This window comes from Pseudophryne corroboree, chromosome 2, assembly GCF_028390025.1.
Source record: "Pseudophryne corroboree isolate aPseCor3 chromosome 2, aPseCor3.hap2, whole genome shotgun sequence".
Lineage (NCBI taxonomy): Eukaryota > Metazoa > Chordata > Amphibia > Anura > Myobatrachidae > Pseudophryne > Pseudophryne corroboree.
In genome coordinates, this window is record NC_086445.1 from 1,014,797,442 (window position 1) to 1,014,816,852 (window position 19,411).

Sequence of the window (19,411 nt, forward strand, 5' to 3'; positions counted from 1 at the left end):
CCTCTTGCTTAGTGGTGTTGCAGCCTCTGGGGCCTTTCAGAAAAGTTGTGTTTATACTGACAGATCATGTGACACTTAGATTGCACACAGGTGGACTTCATTTCACTAATTATGTGACTTCTGAAGGTAATTGGTTGCACCAGAACTTTTGTTGGGCGTCATAGCAAAGGGGGTGAACACATATGCACATGCCAATTTTCAGATTTGTATTTATAAAAATTATTTTTTATATACATTTTTCTCATTTCACTTCACCAACTTAGACTATTTTGTGCAGATCCATCGCATAAAATTCAGATAAAATAAATAAATAAATTTCAGGTTGTAATGTAACAAAATAGGTAAAAAGCCAAGGGGGTGAATACTTTAGCAAGGCCCTGTATACAGTATATATATATATATATATATATATATATATATATATTATATACACACATCCAGAAAGACGTCTGAGCACTAACGGTTATCAATCCAGTAGCAGGGTAGCTCTTCTCAGCTCATCATTTGCAAGTGTAGCCATAAGTAATCATGGACAGAGAGGCACTCCCCAGACTTCTAAAGGTGTATTTAGTATTTACTAAGCCTTGAACAGAGATAAAGTGGATGGAGATAAAGTATCAGCCAATCAGCTCCTAACTGTCATGTTACAGGCTCTGTTTGAAAAATCGCAGTAAGGAGCTGATTGGCTGGTACTTTATCTCCGTCCACATTATCTCTATGCAAAACTTAGTAAATAGACCCCTTAATTACCTGTGTAAAGCATAACTAATATCACAGATCAGTGTTTCTAAGGGAATTCTAACGGGCAGATGTCCTAAGCCTGGAGAGTGATAAAGTACCAGCCAATCAGCTCCTAGCTGCCATGTTACAGGTTGAGTTTGAAAGGGTTGGGTAAGGGATCTCAGCGCTGAGAATTCTGTCATCGGAAGAGCAACACCGGCATCCCAACAGCCACAATCCCAACGGATGTAGGTTAAGTATTCTAACCTTACCCCCTCCTGTCCCCTCCCTCCCGATCACCCTCCTTTCCCAAAAGCCTAACCCTAACCCTAACCCCCACCCCGCAAACTAACCTAATCTTTCCATAATGAAGCCTAACCCTAACCTACCACTGATACTTAGATTCGGTATGTCGGCTGTCAGGATTCCGGTGTCAGTATTCTGACAAGTGTTCCGTGTGCTGACATCCTGAGCACTGAGATCAGAGCCGGATTAAGGGGGGGGTCCCAGGGATACGTACCCCGGGCCCCCCTTTCTAAAAAGGGCCCCCAGCCAGTGGCATATCAATGAGTCACACTGACTCATTTACATGCCGCCGCCAGCGCTGTGCCGCCCACCACCAGTACCCCACACTTGGTAATGCTGCGCTGCTATCCATGACATGTCAGCAGCGCAGCGCAGCAGTACGGCCCCGCTGGAGGGGAAGAGGAAACGCTCTCCCTTCTCCTCTTAGCTCCTCCCCTTTCCTGCATTTCCCCGGTCCCAGCTTCCTCTCTGTTTCTGGGTCCGGCCGGAGAGGGGCAGAGAAGTAAGGAGGAGGAGGGGTGATGTTATTATGCTGTGCCCGTGCTGGCCCTTCTCGTCTGTTCCTGACACCGCGGCCACCGGTTAAAGCTGCAGCCTGCGGCTCAGTCATTGGCTGGGCGCGCAGGCTGCAGGGAAGAGGAAGGAAGACGGATCCCTGGCAGCATGTGGAGCCAGCAGAGGCTGCCTGGTGCAAGTAAGGCTGGCTAAATTGCATTGTGTGTGTGTGTGTGTATATATATATATATATATATATTTATTTATTTCATCTACCTCTTTAGCAAAGGCCCCACAGTCTGAAGTGCCCCGGGCCCCCCATAGCCTTAATCCGGCTCTGACTGAGATGCCAACTACCCATTTAAAAAATGACAGTTAACAGATGACTATTTGTTACTTTATCTCTCTCCACTTTATCTCTCTCCAGTATATCTGTCCTAAAATCATGATCACTGCACTACCAGCCCAAATGGAGGTGAGGCAGCTATGCACTGGAAATACAGGGAATGTCAGGGAGAGAGCAGAGGTGAGGAAGCTGTGAGCTGGGAATTCAGGGACTGTCAGGAAGAGAGCAGAGGTGAGGCAGCTGTGAGAAGGGGATACAGGGAGTGTCAGGGAGAGAGCAGAGGTGAGGCAGCTGTGAGCTGGGAATACAGGGAGTGTCAGGGAGAGAGCAGAGGTGAGGTAGCTGTGAGCTGGGGATACAGGGAGTGTCAGGGAGAGGGCAGAGGTGAGGCAGCTGTGAGCTGGGAATACAGGGAGTGTCAGGGAGAGGGCAGAGGTGAGGCAGCTGTGAGCTGGGAAAACAGGGAGTGTCAGGGAGAGAGCAGAGGTGAGGCAGCTGTGAGCTGGGAATACAGGGAGAGTCAGGGAGAGAGCAGAGGTGAGGCTGCTATGAGCTGGGAATACAGGGAGTGTCAGGAAGAGAGCAGAGGTGAGGCAGCTGTGAGCTGGGGATACAGGGAGTGTCAGGAAGAGAGCAGAGTTGAGGCAGCTGTGAGCTGGGAATACAGGGACTGTCAGGGAGAGAGCAGAGGTAGGGCAGCTGTGAGCTGGGAATACTGGGAGTGTCAGGGAGAGAGCAGAGGTAAGGCAGCTGTGAGCTGGGAATACAGGGAGTGTCAGGGAGAGAGCAGTGGTGAGACAGCTATGAGCTGGGAATACAGGGAGCGTCAGGGAGAGAGCAGAGGTGAGGCAGATGTGAGCTGGGGTTACAGAGAGTGTCAGGGAGAGAGCAGAGGTGAGGCAGCTGTGAGCTGGGAATACAGGGAGTGTCAGGGAGAGAGCAGAGGTGAGGCAGATGTGAGCTGGGGATAGAGAGAGTGTCAGGGAGAGAGCAGAGGTGAGGCAGCTGTGAGCTGGGGATACAGGGACTGTCAGGGAGAGAGCAGAGGTGAGCAGCTGTGAGCTGGGAATACAGGGAGTTTCAGGGAGAGCGCAGAGGTGAGGCAGCTGTGAGCTGGGAATACAGGGAGTGTCAGGGAGAGAGCAGAGGTGAGGCAGCTGTGAGCTGGGAATTCAGGGACTGTCAGAGAGAGAGCAGAGGTGAGGCAGCTGTGAGAAGGAGATACAGGGAGTGTCAGGGAGAGAGCAGAGGTGAGGCAGCTGTGAGAAGGGGATACAGGGAGTGTCAGGGAGAGAGCAGAGGTGAGGCAGCTGTGAGCTGGGGATACAGGGACTGTCAGGGAGAGAGCATAGGTGAGGCAGCTGTGAGCTGGGAATACAGGGAGTGTCAGGGAGAGAACAGAGGTGAGGCAGCTGTGGGCTGGGAATACAGGGAGTGTCAGGGAGAGAGCAGATGTGAGGCAGCTGTGAGCTGGGAATACAGGGAGTGTCAGGGAGAGAGCAGAGGTGAGGCAGCTGTGAGCTGGGAATACAGGGAGTGTCAGGGAGAGAGCAGAGGAGAGGCAGCTGTGAGCTGGGAATACAGGGAGTGTCAGGGAGAGAGCAGAGGTGAGGCAGCTGTGAGCTGGGAATACAGGGAGAGTCAGGGAGAGAGCAGAGGTGAGGCTGCTATGAGCTGGGAATACAGGGAGTGTCAGGAAGAGAGCAGAGGTGAGGCAGCTGTGAGCTGGGAATACAGGGAGTGTCAGGGAGAGAGCAGAGGTGAGGCAGCTGTGAGCTGGGAATACAGGGAGTGTCAGGGAGAGAACAGAGGTGAGGCAGCTGTGAGCTGGGAATACAGGGAGTGTCAGGGAGAGAGCAGAGGTGAGGAAGCTGTGAGCTGGGGATACAGGGAGTATCAGGGAGAGAGCAGAGGTGAGGTAGCTATGAGCTGGGAATACAGGGAGTGTCAGGGAGAGAGCAGAGGTGAGGCAGCTGTGAGCTGGGGATACAGGGAGTGTCAGGGAGAGGGCAGAGGTGTGGCAGCTGTGAGCTGGGAATACAGGGAGTGTCAGGGAGAGAGCAGAGGTGAGGCAGCTGTGAGCTGGGGATACAGGGAGTGTCAGGGAGAGGGCAGAGGTGAGGCAGCTGTGAGCTGGGAATACAGGGAGTGTCAGGGAGAGGGCAGAGGTGAGCTAGCTGTGAGCTGGGAATACAGGGAGTGTCAGGGAGAGAGCAGAGGTGAGGCAGCTGTGAGCTGGGAATACAGGCAGAGTCAGGGAGAGAGCAGATGTGAGGCTGCTATGAGCTGGGAATACAGGGAGTGTCAGGAAGAGAGCAGAGGTGAGGCAGCTGTGAGCTGGATACAGGGAGTGTCAGGAAGAGAGCAGAGTTGAGGCAGCTGTGAGCTGGGAATACAGGGACTGTCAGGGAGAGAGCAGAGGTGAGGTAGCTGTGAGCTGGGAATACAGGGAGTGACAGGGAGAGAGCAGAGGTGAGGCAGATGTGAGCTGGGGATACAGAGAGTGTCAGGGAGAGAGCAGAGGTGAGGCAGCTGTGAGCTGGGAATACAGGGAGTGTCAGGGAGAGAGCAGAGGTGAGGCAGATGTGAGCTGGGGATAGAGAGAGTGTCAGGGAGAGAGCAGAGGTGAGGCAGCTGTGAGCTGGGGATACAGGGACTGTCAGGGAGAGAGCAGAGGTGAGCAGCTGTGAGCTGGGAATACAGGGAGTTTCAGGGAGAGCGCAGAGGTGAGGCAGCTGTGAGCTGGGAATACAGGGAGTGTCAGGGAGAGAGCAGAGGTGAGGCAGCTGTGAGCTGGGAATTCAGGGACTGTCAGAGAGAGAGCAGAGGTGAGGCAGCTGTGAGAAGGAGATACAGGGAGTGTCAGGGAGAGAGCAGAGGTGAGGCAGCTGTGAGAAGGGGATACAGGGAGTGTCAGGGAGAGAGCAGAGGTGAGGCAGCTGTGAGCTGGGGATACAGGGACTGTCAGGGAGAGAGCATAGGTGAGGCAGCTGTGAGCTGGGAATACAGGGAGTGTCAGGGAGAGAACAGAGGTGAGGCAGCTGTGGGCTGGGAATACAGGGAGTGTCAGGGAGAGAGCAGATGTGAGGCAGCTGTGAGCTGGGAATACAGGGAGTGTCAGGGAGAGAGCAGAGGTGAGGCAGCTGTGAGCTGGGAATACAGGGAGTGTCAGGGAGAGAGCAGAGGAGAGGCAGCTGTGAGCTGGGAATACAGGGAGTGTCAGGGAGAGAGCAGAGGTGAGGCAGCTGTGAGCTGGGAATACAGGGAGAGTCAGGGAGAGAGCAGAGGTGAGGCTGCTATGAGCTGGGAATACAGGGAGTGTCAGGAAGAGAGCAGAGGTGAGGCAGCTGTGAGCTGGGAATACAGGGAGTGTCAGGGAGAGAGCAGAGGTGAGGCAGCTGTGAGCTGGGAATACAGGGAGTGTCAGGGAGAGAACAGAGGTGAGGCAGCTGTGAGCTGGGAATACAGGGAGTGTCAGGGAGAGAGCAGAGGTGAGGCAGCTGTGAGCTGGGGATACAGGGAGTATCAGGGAGGGAGCAGAGGTGAGGTAGCTATAAGCTGGGAATACAGGGAGTGTCAGGGAGAGAGCAGAGGTGAGGCAGCTGTGAGCTGGGGATACAGGGAGTGTCAGGGAGAGGGCAGAGGTGTGGCAGCTGTGAGCTGGGAATACAGGGAGTGTCAGGGAGAGAGCAGAGGTGAGGCAGCTGTGAGCTGGGGATACAGGGAGTGTCAGGGAGAGGGCAGAGGTGAGGCAGCTGTGAGCTGGGAATACAGGGAGTGTCAGGGAGAGGGCAGAGGTGAGGCAGCTGTGAGCTGGGAATACAGGGAGTGTCAGGGAGAGAGCAGAGGTGAGGCAGCTGTGAGCTGGGAATACAGGGAGAGTCAGGGAGAGAGCAGAGGTGAGGCTGCTATGAGCTGGGAATACAGGGAGTGTCAGGAAGAGAGCAGAGGTGAGGCAGCTGTGAGCTGGGGATACAGGGAGTGTCAGGAAGAGAGCAGAGTTGAGGCAGCTGTGAGCTGGGAATACAGGGACTGTCAGGGAGAGAGCAGAGGTGAGGTAGCTGTGAGCTGGGAATACAGGGAGTGTCAGGGAGAGAGCAGAGGTGAGGCAGATGTGAGCTGGGGATACAGAGAGTGTCAGGGAGAGAGCAGAGGTGAGGCAACTGTGAGCTGGGGATACAGGGACTGTCGGGGAGAGAGCAGAGGTGAGCAGCTGTGAGCTGGGAATACAGGGAGTTTCAGGGAGAGCGCAGAGGTGAGGCAGCTGTGAGCTGGGAATACAGGGAGTGTCAGGGAGAGAGCAGAGGTGAGGCAGCTGTGAGCTGGGAATTCAGGGACTGTCAGAGAGAGAGCAGAGGTGAGGCAGCTGTGAGAAGGAGATACAGGGAGTGTCAGGGAGAGAGCAGAGGTGAGGCAGCTGTGAGAAAGGGATACAGGGAGTGTCAGCTAGAGAGCAGAGGTGAGGCAGCTGTGAGCTGGGGATACAGGGACTGTCAGGGAGAGAGCATAGGTGAGGCAGCTGTGAGCTGGGAACACAGGGAGTGTCAGGGAGAGAACAGAGGTGAGGCAGCTGTGAGCTGGGAATACAGGGAGTGTCAGGGAGAGAGCAGGTGTGAGGCAGCTGTGAGCTGGGAATACAGGGAGTGTCAGGAAGAGAGCAGAGGTGAGGCAGCTGTGAGCTGGGAATACAGGGAGTGTCAGGGAGAGAGCAGAGGTGAGGCAGCTGTGAGCTGGGAATACAGGGAGTGTCAGGGAGAGAACAGAGGTGAGGCAGCTGTGAGCTGGGAATACAGGGAGTGTCAGGGAGAGAGCAGATGTGAGGAAGCTGTGAGCTGGGAATTCAGGGACTGTCAGAGAGAGAGCAGAGGTGAGGCAGCTGTGAGAAGGGGATACAGGGAGTGTCAGGGAGAGAGCAGAGGTGAGGCAGCTGTGAGAAGGGGATACAGGGAGTGTCAGGGAGAGAGCAGAGGTGAGGCAGCTGTGAGCTGGGGATACAGGGACTGTCAGGGAGAGAGCATAGGTGAGGCAGCTGTGAGCCGGGAATACAAGGATTGTCAGGGAGAGAACAGAGGTGAGGCAGCTGTGAGCTGGGAATACAGGGAGTGTCAGGGAGAGAGCAGATGTGAGGCAGCTGTGAGCTGGGAATACAGGGAGTGTCAGGGAGAGAGCAGATGTGAGGCAGCTGTGAGCTGGGAATACAGGGAGTGTCAGGGAGAGAGCAGAGGTGAGGCAGCTGTGAGCTGGGAATACAGGGAGAGTCAGGGAGAGAGCAGAGTTGAGGCTGCTATGAGCTGGGAATACAGGGAGTGTCAGGGAGAGAGCTGAGGTGAGGCAGCTGTGAGCTGGGAATACAGGGAGTGTCAGGGAGAGAACAGAGGTGAGGCAGCTGTGAGCTGGGAATACAGGGAGTGTCAGGAAGAGAGCAGAGTTGAGGCAGCTGTGAGCTGGGAATACAGGGACTGTCAGGGAGAGAGCAGAGGTGGGGCAGCTGTGAGCTGGGAATACTGGGAGTGTCAGGGAGAGAGCAGAGGTAAGGCAGCTGTGAGCTGGGAATACAGGGAGTGTCAGGGAGAGAGCAGTGGTGAGACAGCTATGAGCTGGGAATACAGGGAGCGTCAGGGAGAGAGCAGAGGTGAGGCAGATGTGAGCTGGGGATACAGAGAGTGTCAGGGAGAGAGCAGAGGTGAGGCAGCTGTGAGCTGGGAATACAGGGAGTGTCAGGGAGAGAGCAGAGGTGATGCAGATGTGAGCTGGGGATACAGAGAGTGTCAGGGAGAGAGCAGAGGTGAGGCAGCTGTGAGCTGGGGATACAGGGACTGTCAGGGAGAGAGCAGAGGTGAGCAGCTGTGAGTTGGGAATACAGGGAGTTTCAGGGAGAGCGCAGAGGTGAGGCAGCTGTGAGCTGGGAATACAGGGAGTGTCAGGGAGAGAGCAGAGGTGAGGCAGCTGTGAGCTGGGAATTCAGGGACTGTCAGAGAGAGAGCAGAGGTGAGGCAGCTGTGAGAAGGAGATACAGGGAGTGTCAGGGAGAGAGCAGAGGTGAGGCAGCTGTGAGAAGGGGATACAGGGAGTGTCAGGGAGAGAGCAGAGGTGAGGCAGCTGTGAGCTGGGGATACAGGGACTGTCAGGGAGAGAGCATAGGTGAGGCAGCTGTGAGCTGGGAATACAGGGAGTGTCAGGGAGAGAGCAGAGGTGAGGCAGCTGTGAGCTGGGAATACAGGGAGTGTCAGGGAGAGAGCAGAGGTGAGGCAGCTGTGAGCTGGGAATACTGGGAGTGTCAGGGAGAGAGCAGAGGTGAGGCAGCTGTGAGCTGGGAATACAGGGAGTGTCAGGGAGAGAGCAGAGGTGAGGCAGCTGTGAGCTGGGAATACAGGGAGAGTCAGGGAGAGAGCAGAGGTGAGGCTGCTATGAGCTGGGAATACAGGGAGTGTCAGGAAGAGAGCAGAGGTGAGGCAGCTGTGAGCTGGGAATACAGGGAGTGTCAGGGAGAGAGCAGATGTGAGGCAGCTGTGAGCTGGGAATACAGGGAGTGTCAGGGAGAGAGCAGATGTGAGGCAGCTGTGAGCTGGGAATACAGGGAGTGTCAGGGAGAGAGCAGAGGTGAGGCAGCTGTGAGCTGGGGATACAGGGACTGTCAGGGAGAGAGCAGAGGTGAGCAGCTGTGAGCTGGGAATACAGGGAGTTTCAGGGAGAGAGCAGAGGAGAGGCAGCTGTGAGCTGGGAATACAGGGAGTGTCAGGGAGAGAGCAGAGGTGAGGCCGCTGTGAGCTGGGAATTCAGGGACTGTCAGACAGAGAGCAGAGGTGAGGCAGCTGTGAGAAGGGGATACAGGGAGTGTCAGGGAGAGAGCAGAGGTGAGGCAGCTGTGAGAAGGGGATACAGGGAGTGTCAGGGAGAGAGCAGAGGTGAGGCAGCTGTGAGCTGGGAATACAGGGAGTGTCAGGGAGAGAGCAGAGGTGAGGCAGCTGTAAGCTGGGAATACAGGGAGTGTCAGGGAGAGAGCAGAGGTGAGGCAGCTGTGAGCTGGGAATACAGGGAGTGTCAGGAAGAGAGCAGAGTTGAGGCAGCTGTGAACTGGGAATACTGGGAGTGCAGGGAGAGAGCAGAGGTGAGGCAGCTGTGAGCTGGGAATACAGGGAGTGTCAGGGAGAGAGCAGAGGTGAGGCAGCTGTGAGCTGGGAATACAGGGAGTGTCAAGGAGAGAGCAGAGGTGAGCTAGCTGTGAGCTGGGAATACAGGGAGTTTCAGGGAGAGAGCAGAGGTGAGGCAGCTGTGAGCTGGGAATACAGGGAGTGTCAGGAAGAGAGCAGATGTGAGGTAGCTGTGAGGCAGCTGTGAGCTGGGAATACAGGGAGTGTCAGGGAGAGAGCAGAGGTGAGGCAGCTGTGAGAAGAGGATACAGGGAGTGTCAGGGAGAGAGCAGAGGTGAGGCAGCTGTGAGCTGGGGATACAGGGACTGTCAGGGAGGGAGCATAGGTGAGGCAGCTGTGAGCTGGGAATACAGGGAGTGTCAGGGAGAGAACAGAGGTGAGGCAGCTGTGAGCTGGGAATACAGGGAGTGTCAGGGAGAGAGCAGATGTGAGGCAGCTGTGAGCTGGGAATACAGGGAGTGTCAGGGAGAGAGCAGAGGTGAGGCAGCTGTGAGCTGGGAATACAGGGAGTGTCAGGGAGAGAGCAGAGGTGAGGCAGCTGTGAGCTGGGAATACAGGGAGTGTCAGGGAGAGAGCAGAGGTGAGGCAGCTGTGAGCTGGGAATACAGGGAGAGTCAGGGAGAGAGCAGAGGTGAGGCTGCTATGAGCTGGGAATACAGGGAGTGTCAGGAAAAGAGCAGAGGTGAGGAAGCTGTGAGCTGGGGATACAGGGAGTGTCAGGAAAAGAGCAGAGTTGAGGCAGCTGTGAGCTGGGAATACAGGGGGTGTCAGGGAGAGAGCAGAGGTAAGGCAGCTGTGAGCTGGGAATACAGGGACTGTCAGGGAGAGAGCAGTGGTGAGACAGCTATGAGCTGGGAATACAAGGAGCGTCAGGGAGAGAGCAGAGGTGAGGCAGATGTGAGCTGGGGATACAGAGAGTGTCAGGGAGAGAGCAGAGGTGAGGCAGCAGTGAGCTGGGAATACAGGGAGTGTCAGGGAGAGAGCAGAGGTGAGGCAGCTGTGAGCTGGGAATACAGGGAGTGTCAAGGAGAGAGCAGAGGTGAGCTAGCTGTGAGCTGGGAATACAGGGAGTTTCAGGTAGAGAGCAGAGGTGAGGCAGCTGTAAGCTGGGAATACAGGGAGTGTCAGGGAGAGAGCAGATGTGAGGTAGCTGTGAGGCAGCTGTGAGCTGGGAATACAGGGAGTGTCAGGGAGAGAGCAGAGGTGAGGCAGCTGTGAGCTGGGAATACAGGGAGTGTCAGGGAGAGAGCAGAGGTGAGGCAGCTGTGAGCTGGGAATACAAGGAGTGTCAGAGAGAGAGCAGAGGTGAGGCAGCTGTGAGCTGGGATTACAGGGAGTGTCAGGGAGAGAGCAGAGGTGTGGCAGCTGTGAGCTGAGAATACAGGGAGTGTCATGGAGAGAGCAGATGTGAGGCAGCTGTGAGCTGGGAATACAGGGAGTGTCAGGGAGAGAGCAGAGGTGAGGCAGCTGTGAGCTGGGAATACAGGGAGAGTCAGGGAGAGAGCAGAGGTGAGGCTGCTATGAGCTGGGAATACAGGGAGTGTCAGGAAGAGAGCAGAGTTGAGGCAGCTATGAGCTGGGAATACAGGGAGCGTCAGGGAGAGAGCAGAGGTAAGGCAGCTGTGAGCTGAGAATACAGAGAGTGTCAGGGAGAGAGCAGAGGTGAGGCAGATGTGAGCTGGGGATACAGAGAGTGTCAGGGACAGAGCAGAGGTGAGACAGCTGTGAGCTGGGAATACAGGGAGTGTCAGGGAGAGAGCAGAGGTGAGCAGCTGTGAGCTGGGAATGCATGGAGTGTCAAGGAGAGAGCAGAGGTGAGCTAGCTGTGAGCTGGGAATACAGGGAGTTTCAGGGAGAGAGCAGAGGTGATGCAGCTGTGAGATGGGAATACAGGGAGTGTCAGGGAGAGAACAGAGGTGAGGCAGCTGTGAGCTGGGAATACAGGGACTGTCAGGGAGAGAGCAGAGGTGAGGCATCTGTGAGCTGGGAATACAGGGAGTGTCAGGAAAAGAGCAGAGTTGAGGCAGCTGTGAGCTGGGAATACAGGGGGTGTCAGGGAGAGAGCAGAGGTAAGGCAGCTGTGAGCTGGGAATACAGGGACTGTCAGGGAGAGAGCAGTGGTGAGACAGCTATGAGCTGGGAATACAAGGAGCGTCAGGGAGAGAGCAGAGGTGAGGCAGATGTGAGCTGGGGATACAGAGAGTGTCAGGGAGAGAGCAAAGGTGAGGCAGCAGTGAGCTGGGAATACAGGGAGTGTCAGGGAGAGAGCAGAGGTGAGGCAGCTGTGAGCTGGGAATACAGGGAGTGTCAAGGAGAGAGCAGAGGTGAGCTAGCTGTGAGCTGGGAATACAGGGAGTTTCAGGTAGAGAGCAGAGGTGAGGCAGCTGTAAGCTGGGAATACAGGGAGTGTCAGGGAGAGAGCAGAGGTGAGGCAGCTGTGAGCTGGGAATACAGGGAGTGTCAGGGAGAGAGCAGAGGTGAGGCAGCTGTGAGCTGGGAATACAGGGAGAGTCAGGGAGAGAGCAGAGGTGTGGCAGCTGTGAGCTGAGAATACAGGGAGTGTCAGGGAGAGAGCAGATGTGAGGCAGCTGTGAGCTGGGATTACAGGGAGTGTCAGGGAGAGAGCAGAGGTGTGGCAGCTGTGAGCTGAGAATACAGGGAGTGTCAGGGAGAGAGCAGATGTGAGGCAGCTGTGAGCTGGGAATACAGGGAGTGTCAGGGAGAGAGCAGAGGTGAGGCAGCTGTGAGCTGGGAATACAGGGAGAGTCAGGGAGAGAGCAGAGGTGAGGCTGCTATGAGCTGGGAATACAGGGAGTGTCAGGAAGAGAGCAGAGTTGAGGCAGCTATGAGCTGGGAATACAGGGAGCGTCAGGGAGAGAGCAGAGGTAAGGCAGCTGTGAGCTGGGAATACAGAGAGTGTCAGGGAGAGAGCAGAGGTGAGGCAGATGTGAGCTGGGGATACAGAGAGTGTCAGGGACAGAGCAGAGGTGAGGCAGCTGTGAGCTGGGAATACAGGGAGTGTCAGGGAGAGAGCAGAGGTGAGCTAGCTGTGAGCTGGGAATACAGGGAGTTTCAGGGAGAGAGCAGAGGTGATGCAGCTGTGAGATGGGAATACAGGGAGTGTCAGGGAGAGAACAGAGGTGAGGCAGCTGTGAGCTGGGAATACAGGGACTGTCAGGGAGAGAGCAGAGGTGAGGCATCTGTGAGCTGGGAATACAGGGAGTGTCGGAGAGAGCAGAGGTGAGGCAGATGTGAGCTGGGAATACAGGGAGCGTCAGGGAGAGAGCAGAGGTGAGGCATCTGTGAGCTGGGATAAAATGAGTGTCAGGGAGAGAGCAGAGGTGAGGCAGATGTGTGCTGGGAATTGTCAAAGTCAGAAAAAATATCCCCATACACTCTGCCATATTTGCACCGCACACTGGTCTGCGCTGCGCATGCGTGCGCTCTCCCGTGAAGGCGCATACCCGCAATAGCGTGCACCCGCGGGCGCACGGTATGCGTATTTACGGTAGAGTTTATGTAACCGTAGCGTGCGACTCATTCGTTACATATTTTCACAATTAATGTAGTTTGTAGACCATGGTCCCTTTGATAGATTCTGAAAGTTTGGTTAATATGGAATGTCCCTGAACGGAGGAATCCCTCTTTGTATTGTGCTAAGGGTCTAACAGGAATCATACAGCAGTGTTTGGTACCCATCGGAAGAGTATTTAATTAACAATATTCCGGTGTTGGTTTGGAGCGTATTAATCGCTCGTGCGGATAGTTATGGACATAAGAAGTTTATGTCCATTTCTATTATTTACTCATACTCAGGTATGCGGCGGGAAACCTAGTTTCCCACCCACCTGAGCTGTTTGAAATCGTCACAGCCCACCTGTATGAATCACCCTATGACCTTTTGTTATAATGCGAAGCCGAATTCCTGCGTCCAATGGACAATGAGGTTGTAGGGACCATTAGATTGCATTGTGTGAGTAGCATAAAAGACGGGCCTGTGGCATCCAGCTTTTACTTCTCATCAAACGGTTCTCATTGCTGATAATCGGGAAGCTGGATGTCCAGAGGCGCATGCGATCGTTTCCCCTTGTGCGTAAGTTTTTCTCCGTAATCATATTGTCTTACTGTGAGCCAATCTCTCTCTCTCCGTCTCTCTCTCTCTCTCTCTCTCTCTCTCTCCCTTCTCTTTCTCTCGTATCTCCCATTGACTAGTATTGTATTGTATTAGATCAGCATAGTATTGTATTGTATTTCTTGTATAGTTATTAGGTTAGGAAGTCTCTGTTATATTGTAGTGTATCATTTGTACTGTGATTCTTTTTGCAAGTATAATAGTTATAATACAGATAATAGGCTTTGGACCCTAAACCAGTATCTGTGTATTTCCTATAGTTTTAAGTGTTCACTTGAGCGTCGGTGACGCTCAAGCAGCTTTGTAGTTAGTCAGGTTACACAAGGTTGCACTTACACCCTGTATTCACATTAAGGTATTCTGTGTATTTCATTGATAAAAGGTTTAGACATAAAGGTATAGCGTTGTGAGCGTCTGCGCCGCTGGTGATCTCCTCGTGGTCTCGAGCGTCCGCTACGCCATAGCGAATCATTACTCTAGTCATCACCAATAACGTGCTGTCCTGTGATCACTGGGCCGTGAGCGAACGTGACGCTTGAGCGTCTCGCCTACGGCTAAGCGATCGTTACGCAACTAGCGTACCCTTACGGTACTTCTTAAAGTAAACAGCGTACTGTGTTCTTAGACTTCACTAAGGGTTGTTTATACGACAAAAGAATTTAGCATTGTCAATTGGGGACTCGTCCTGTCCTTCTCATATCTGCACTAGGTAGATCAGCAGACATTATCCCCCAGCAAAGGGTGGGAGGTTGTCTCGCAGTGCTGACGGGATAAGCGTCTGCTTCGCTTAGATAAAGAGTGCTGAAGGAATCCGGGAACCGGAAGTAAGAACAAAACGCTTTTTCAATTTCGTATATCACTATTCCTGTTTGCCAATTTTTATAGTTGATAGAAAGTGCTAAAAAAAAGATTTGCTGTTATTTCATAGTAGAGGTAATAGTTAAAGTATAGACCAACACACGGCTTGTCTGGGAGATAAGGCAGTCAGTGTGGTGTGCGGTAGATGATCAGGGATCATCTACATTGATAAAAGTAGAAATTGTGTTACGGTGGATCTTTTGTTTTGCGTACACGTGTCTCTAACAAAGACTAGCATACGCAATCCAAAGGCAGACGCACGCAGCGTACATTACGCAACGTAGCGTCCGGTTACGCCCACGTAGCTCAAGTTGTGAAAAAGGCGATAGATAACGCGACGCGGTAAATAACGCAAATCTATTTTTGGAAAATTTGAAATTTAGTTTAACAGATCCTGCTCCTAATTGGTAACACAGCTGGGCTAAAGAAAATTTCTGCGCAGAAATAGATATAGAAACGAAAGTGTACATGTGTTGAGTGAGTGTGTTTTTATTACATAAGTTTATATAACTTAGAGGTTGAACCAAAAAGAAATCGGGTAGGACATACGTGTAAGTGACATATACGGTGGCTAAGGAGGCATCCTTGGTTAAATAAAATATGAGCATTAGAGTATAGCGGACCAGTATACAAGACCAGGAGGTCAGACCAGGAGGTCGTACAGAACAAGACCAGGAGGTCATAAGGAGACAAAGAAGGTCCGCTATAAAGGTACAAGAAGCACAACCCCGGGGGTTGGTGCTAAAACCCATATAGGCCATTGGAAGCTCTGGCTGAAGGAATTCGCAGCCGCAATTTTCGATTCCATTGATCTCTCAGTACATAACAGGTAGTGCTTATGTACTGAACGATTGTACCGCACGTAATTGTGTGCAGTAGTTAGTAATCTGACCTAATACCATTAGAGTAAAGTGGTCACAAACGCTATTTGTACATTCTGACGTGATTTGTGTAATTTTTTTTTTTTAAAGGGAAGTTCGCTGGTCACTCAGGAACTATCTAACAACCCCACCTTTACTGGAAAGAGTAAGTGTCCTGCGGGTAACCCTCGTATGTTCCAGTAAACAGAAGGTTTCTGGTAGGGCCCTGTATCGAGTACGCCAGCACCATATCGGTGTGATCAGGTCGTATTGGTCGAGGTGGGCGAGTGAGTGGGGTACTCGGTAAACCGCCACCGCCGGCCTATTTTGAATAATTTGGTTTGCTGTAAGGGTTCGCTGAAGACCGTGATATAAAGATCAAAGGAGTAGTAAGCAACACCTGCAGATTATGGGGGCCAATTGTTCAGGTAGGGGGCGATCAACCTCGGTTCGGGTTGATTCAGAGAACCGACCAGTCGGGTCGGCAAGGTACATCATGTGTGAAAAATACGGAAGTCACACAGAGGTTTTATGTGATGAATGGGAGAGAATGACTGTACAAGACAGGGAGAAATTCCCAAGAATAGGTAGCTTCAGTCCAGAAGTGTTACAAAATTTAAGGAGGAGGATATGTCTCATAAAATCAACAAAGAGACGAATTCAGCATCATGATTATTTACAGTTGTGGCAACAGGAAGGTGAGATACAGAGAGGTTTGGCTCTGGCGGCGGGATCTGGGGCAGTCAGGAAACTGATAGCCACAGCCCCGCCACCACCATACATACCAGGAGAGAAGTTGATTACGGAGAGAAACGCACTGGGTTGTAAAACACAAACACTTAGTAACCCTGTAAATGTTAATGATGTTAAACAAGTAACTCATGCAAGTATTAACCCGTGCAAGTTGTACCCTGTTTTGAACTTTCCTCAGGAGTGTGATCAAGAAGACGATCCAGCAACAATTTCAGCTCTCTCTCTAGCGGCCACCATAGCAGAGACCACAGTAGGCACAGCAACACCCACGAGATTAGCGAAGGCCCCTAGCGGAGGGATAGGTGAGGTCGTGTCAACGGGTAAGTACGGCACCATGCATTATACCGAAACAATTTCACCACAAGTTGTAGAATCTACACAGAATGAGGTTGTTAGAGTTAACCCTGTTAGAGTAATAGCAGTTCCCAATGGGAAAACAGATGTATCAGGAGCCACTCCCATAAGGAACATTGCCATGTACACTCCATTTTCCCGAATGGAATTAAGAACAATAGTGTCCGAATTTCCTGACCCCAGGAAAGACTTAGTTGCTAGCCAAAAATACATCAGGGATCTAGGTAACACTGTAGAACCCAACAACAAGGATTGGCAGATACTGCTAAGAGCTTGTTTACCTTCAAATGTCGACTCAGTTCAATTCTTAGCTGATTGTGGACTAGATAAAGATGTACCACTTTCTGATGTGTACAACAAAGATAACGTAAAAAGGATAAATTTACAGCTAAAGGAGTATTTCCCAGCCGTTGTTAAATGGAACAAAATATTCTCCATTAGACAAAAAGAGTCCGAAACGGCAACAGAATATTTTCATCGGGCACTATTAGAAATGGCAAAGTACACTGGAATAGAAGACATTAGGACCAACCCAAACCACCAAGAAGTAGCAGTATCTGTACTGATGGATGGTTTAAAGGAAACATTAAAGACTAGGGTTCAGACCACGCAACCATGTTGGCGAGGTCTGTCGGTGTCCACATTGAGAGAGGCTGCTATTGATCACGACAGAAACATCACTAGACACAGGGAGTCGCAAAGTGATAAGTTGATGTCAGTAAGTATACAGGCGCTGACCACAAGGCAGCCTGCGTATGTACCACCGAATCCTGTGGGTAAGTCAAGTGTAATAACATGTTTTTCTTGTAACAAACAGGGACACTATGCACGAGACTGTAGAACAAAGAGTGTACAAAGATCTTTTCAACCCCCTAGACAACGACACGACACACGACATTGGGAGCAGGGTCCACAGAGGCGGAGTTTTGAGCCACATACAGGGGAAACAAAAAGATACCCCCCGAACAGAGATTGGCATGCCTCTGGTAGTTCCCAGCTAACTCCCCCACAAGTAGTTGCTGCCAACGGGATTCAGGGAGGTCAGCATACCCAATAGGGGTGTGGCCATACCTGTAATCTGCAGCCAGTGAAATTGATTGCCAGTCTTGGAAGTGAACCAGAGATTGCAATCAATGTAGCTGGTAAAACCTTAAACTTTCTTGTAGACACAGGGGCGGCCAAGTCAGTGATAAATTCGACAGTGGGCATGAGAACCACTGGTAGGACAGTTCCAGCCATGGGAGTAACAGGAGTAGTCCAGCACTACCCTGTTAGCAAACCAGCCGAGATTACAATAGGGCCTTTGCATACCAAGCATTCGTTTTTGCTAGCTGCATCGGCACCAACCAATCTCCTGGGAAGAGACTTACTATGTAAAATGGGTTGCGTCATTTATTGTACTCCTGAAGGTGTATTCTTGGACATTCCTGAGAATCACGCTCAGGAAGTATGAGACATGTTAGACTCCCTATCAAAATTAATGTCACATCCCATTATGACAAATAGGAATCCATCCCAAATAGAAGAGATGACATCTCAGATACCAGAGTCACTTTGGACAAAAGATGGACAGGACACTGGATTAATGGCAAACGTAGCTCCAGTAGTTGTACAAGTAAAAGATGGTAGGATAGCTCCAAAAATCCCACAGTATCCTCTGAAGCCAGAGGTGGAGTTAGGAGTTTTCCCAGTAATAGAGCGCTTGCTACAACAGGGCATTCTAGTAAGAACGTCCAGCACAGCAAATAGTCCCATCTTCCCTGTTAAAAAGAGTGGGGGGAGGGGTTACAGGCTAGTGCAGAATCTAAGGGGGATTAACAAAATAGTTGAGAGTCAGTTCCCCGTAGTGCCAAATCCAGCTGTCATCCTAATGCAAATTCCTCCCACTGCCAAATTTTTCACTGTTATTGACCTCTGCTCCGCATTCTTTTCGGTACCTCTGCACCCTGACAGCCAATATTTGTTTGCATTCACATACAGAGGAGTCCAATACACGTGGACTCGGTTACCCCAAGGTTTCATAGATAGTCCAAGTATATTTTCTCAGGCTTTGCATGATTGTTTACAGTCTTTCCAACCGGAGAGTGGATCAGTATTGATACAGTATGTAGATGATTTACTACTGTGTTCAGATTCGCTGGAAGCTTCCCTGAAGGATACGAAACAGCTCCTGTTTCATCTTTCAGACACAGGACATAAGGTTTCCAAAGACAAGTTGCAATTATGCCAAACTAAGGTAAAATATTTGGGACACTGTCTAACACAAGGACTGAGACACCTGACCGCTGATAGAATCCAAGCCATTAGAGACATGACACTGCCACAAACCCAGCAACAGATCAGGACGTTTTTAGGAATGTGTGGGTATTGCCGTAATTGGATCCCAGGGTTTTCCATATTGGCGTTACCTTTGCAGGAAATGGTCTCCTCAAACAAACCTGATAGGATCTCGCATACAGACGAATCCGAAACAGCATTTGAGAGACTCAAACAGTGCCTAACGCAGGCGCCAGCACTAGGTATGCCAGACTATGGGAAACCCTTTGAACTATACGGAACAGAAAGTGCTGGTTGCGCAGCAGGTGTACTAACCCAAAAACACGGTGATGCCAGCAGGCCAGTTGCATACTACAGCGCTCAGCTAGACACGGTAGCGCGATCCCTCCCCACATGCTTGCGTAGCGTTGCGGCGATAGCATTGCTAGTGACAAAAAGCGAAGATGTCGTGCTAGACCACAACCTCACAATCCATACACCACATGCAGTGTCAGCCTTATTGAATTCTGCCCAAACCAGACACGTCTCATCAGCAAGGTTTACAAGATGGGAATTGGCATTAATGGCCCCAGTAAACATCACCATAAGGAGATGCAGCACATTAAATCCTGCAACATTTCTCCCAGGTGTGCCTGGTCAGACACAAAGGGTGGAAGGTGAGAGTGATGGGGAAGGAGGATTTAATACAAAGGAAGATGCACATGATTGTATGGAATATTTGACCCAAAATTTTACCGCAAGGCCTGACATCAGTGACAATCCACTGGAAGATGCAGAACTCACGTTCTACACGGACGGTAGTTGTCACAGACAGTCAGACTCGGGAGACTTGTGTACTGGATACGCAGTCGTAGATGACCAAGACACCATAGAAGCGGAACCGCTAGGTCCACCTCACTCAGCCCAGGTTGCTGAACTGGTCGCCCTAACCAGAGCATGTGAATTGGCTAAGGGTAAGTCAGCCAATATCTACACCGATTCTAGATACGCCTTCGGGGTAGTACATGATTTCGGAGCCCTATGGCGCCTCAGAAATTTCATGACGGCAGCTGGTACACCGATAGCGCATGCAGCTTATATAAAAAGGCTTCTAACAGCGATACAGGAACCCGACAGAGTGGCTGTTATCAAATGTAAAGCACATACATATAGTCAAGAC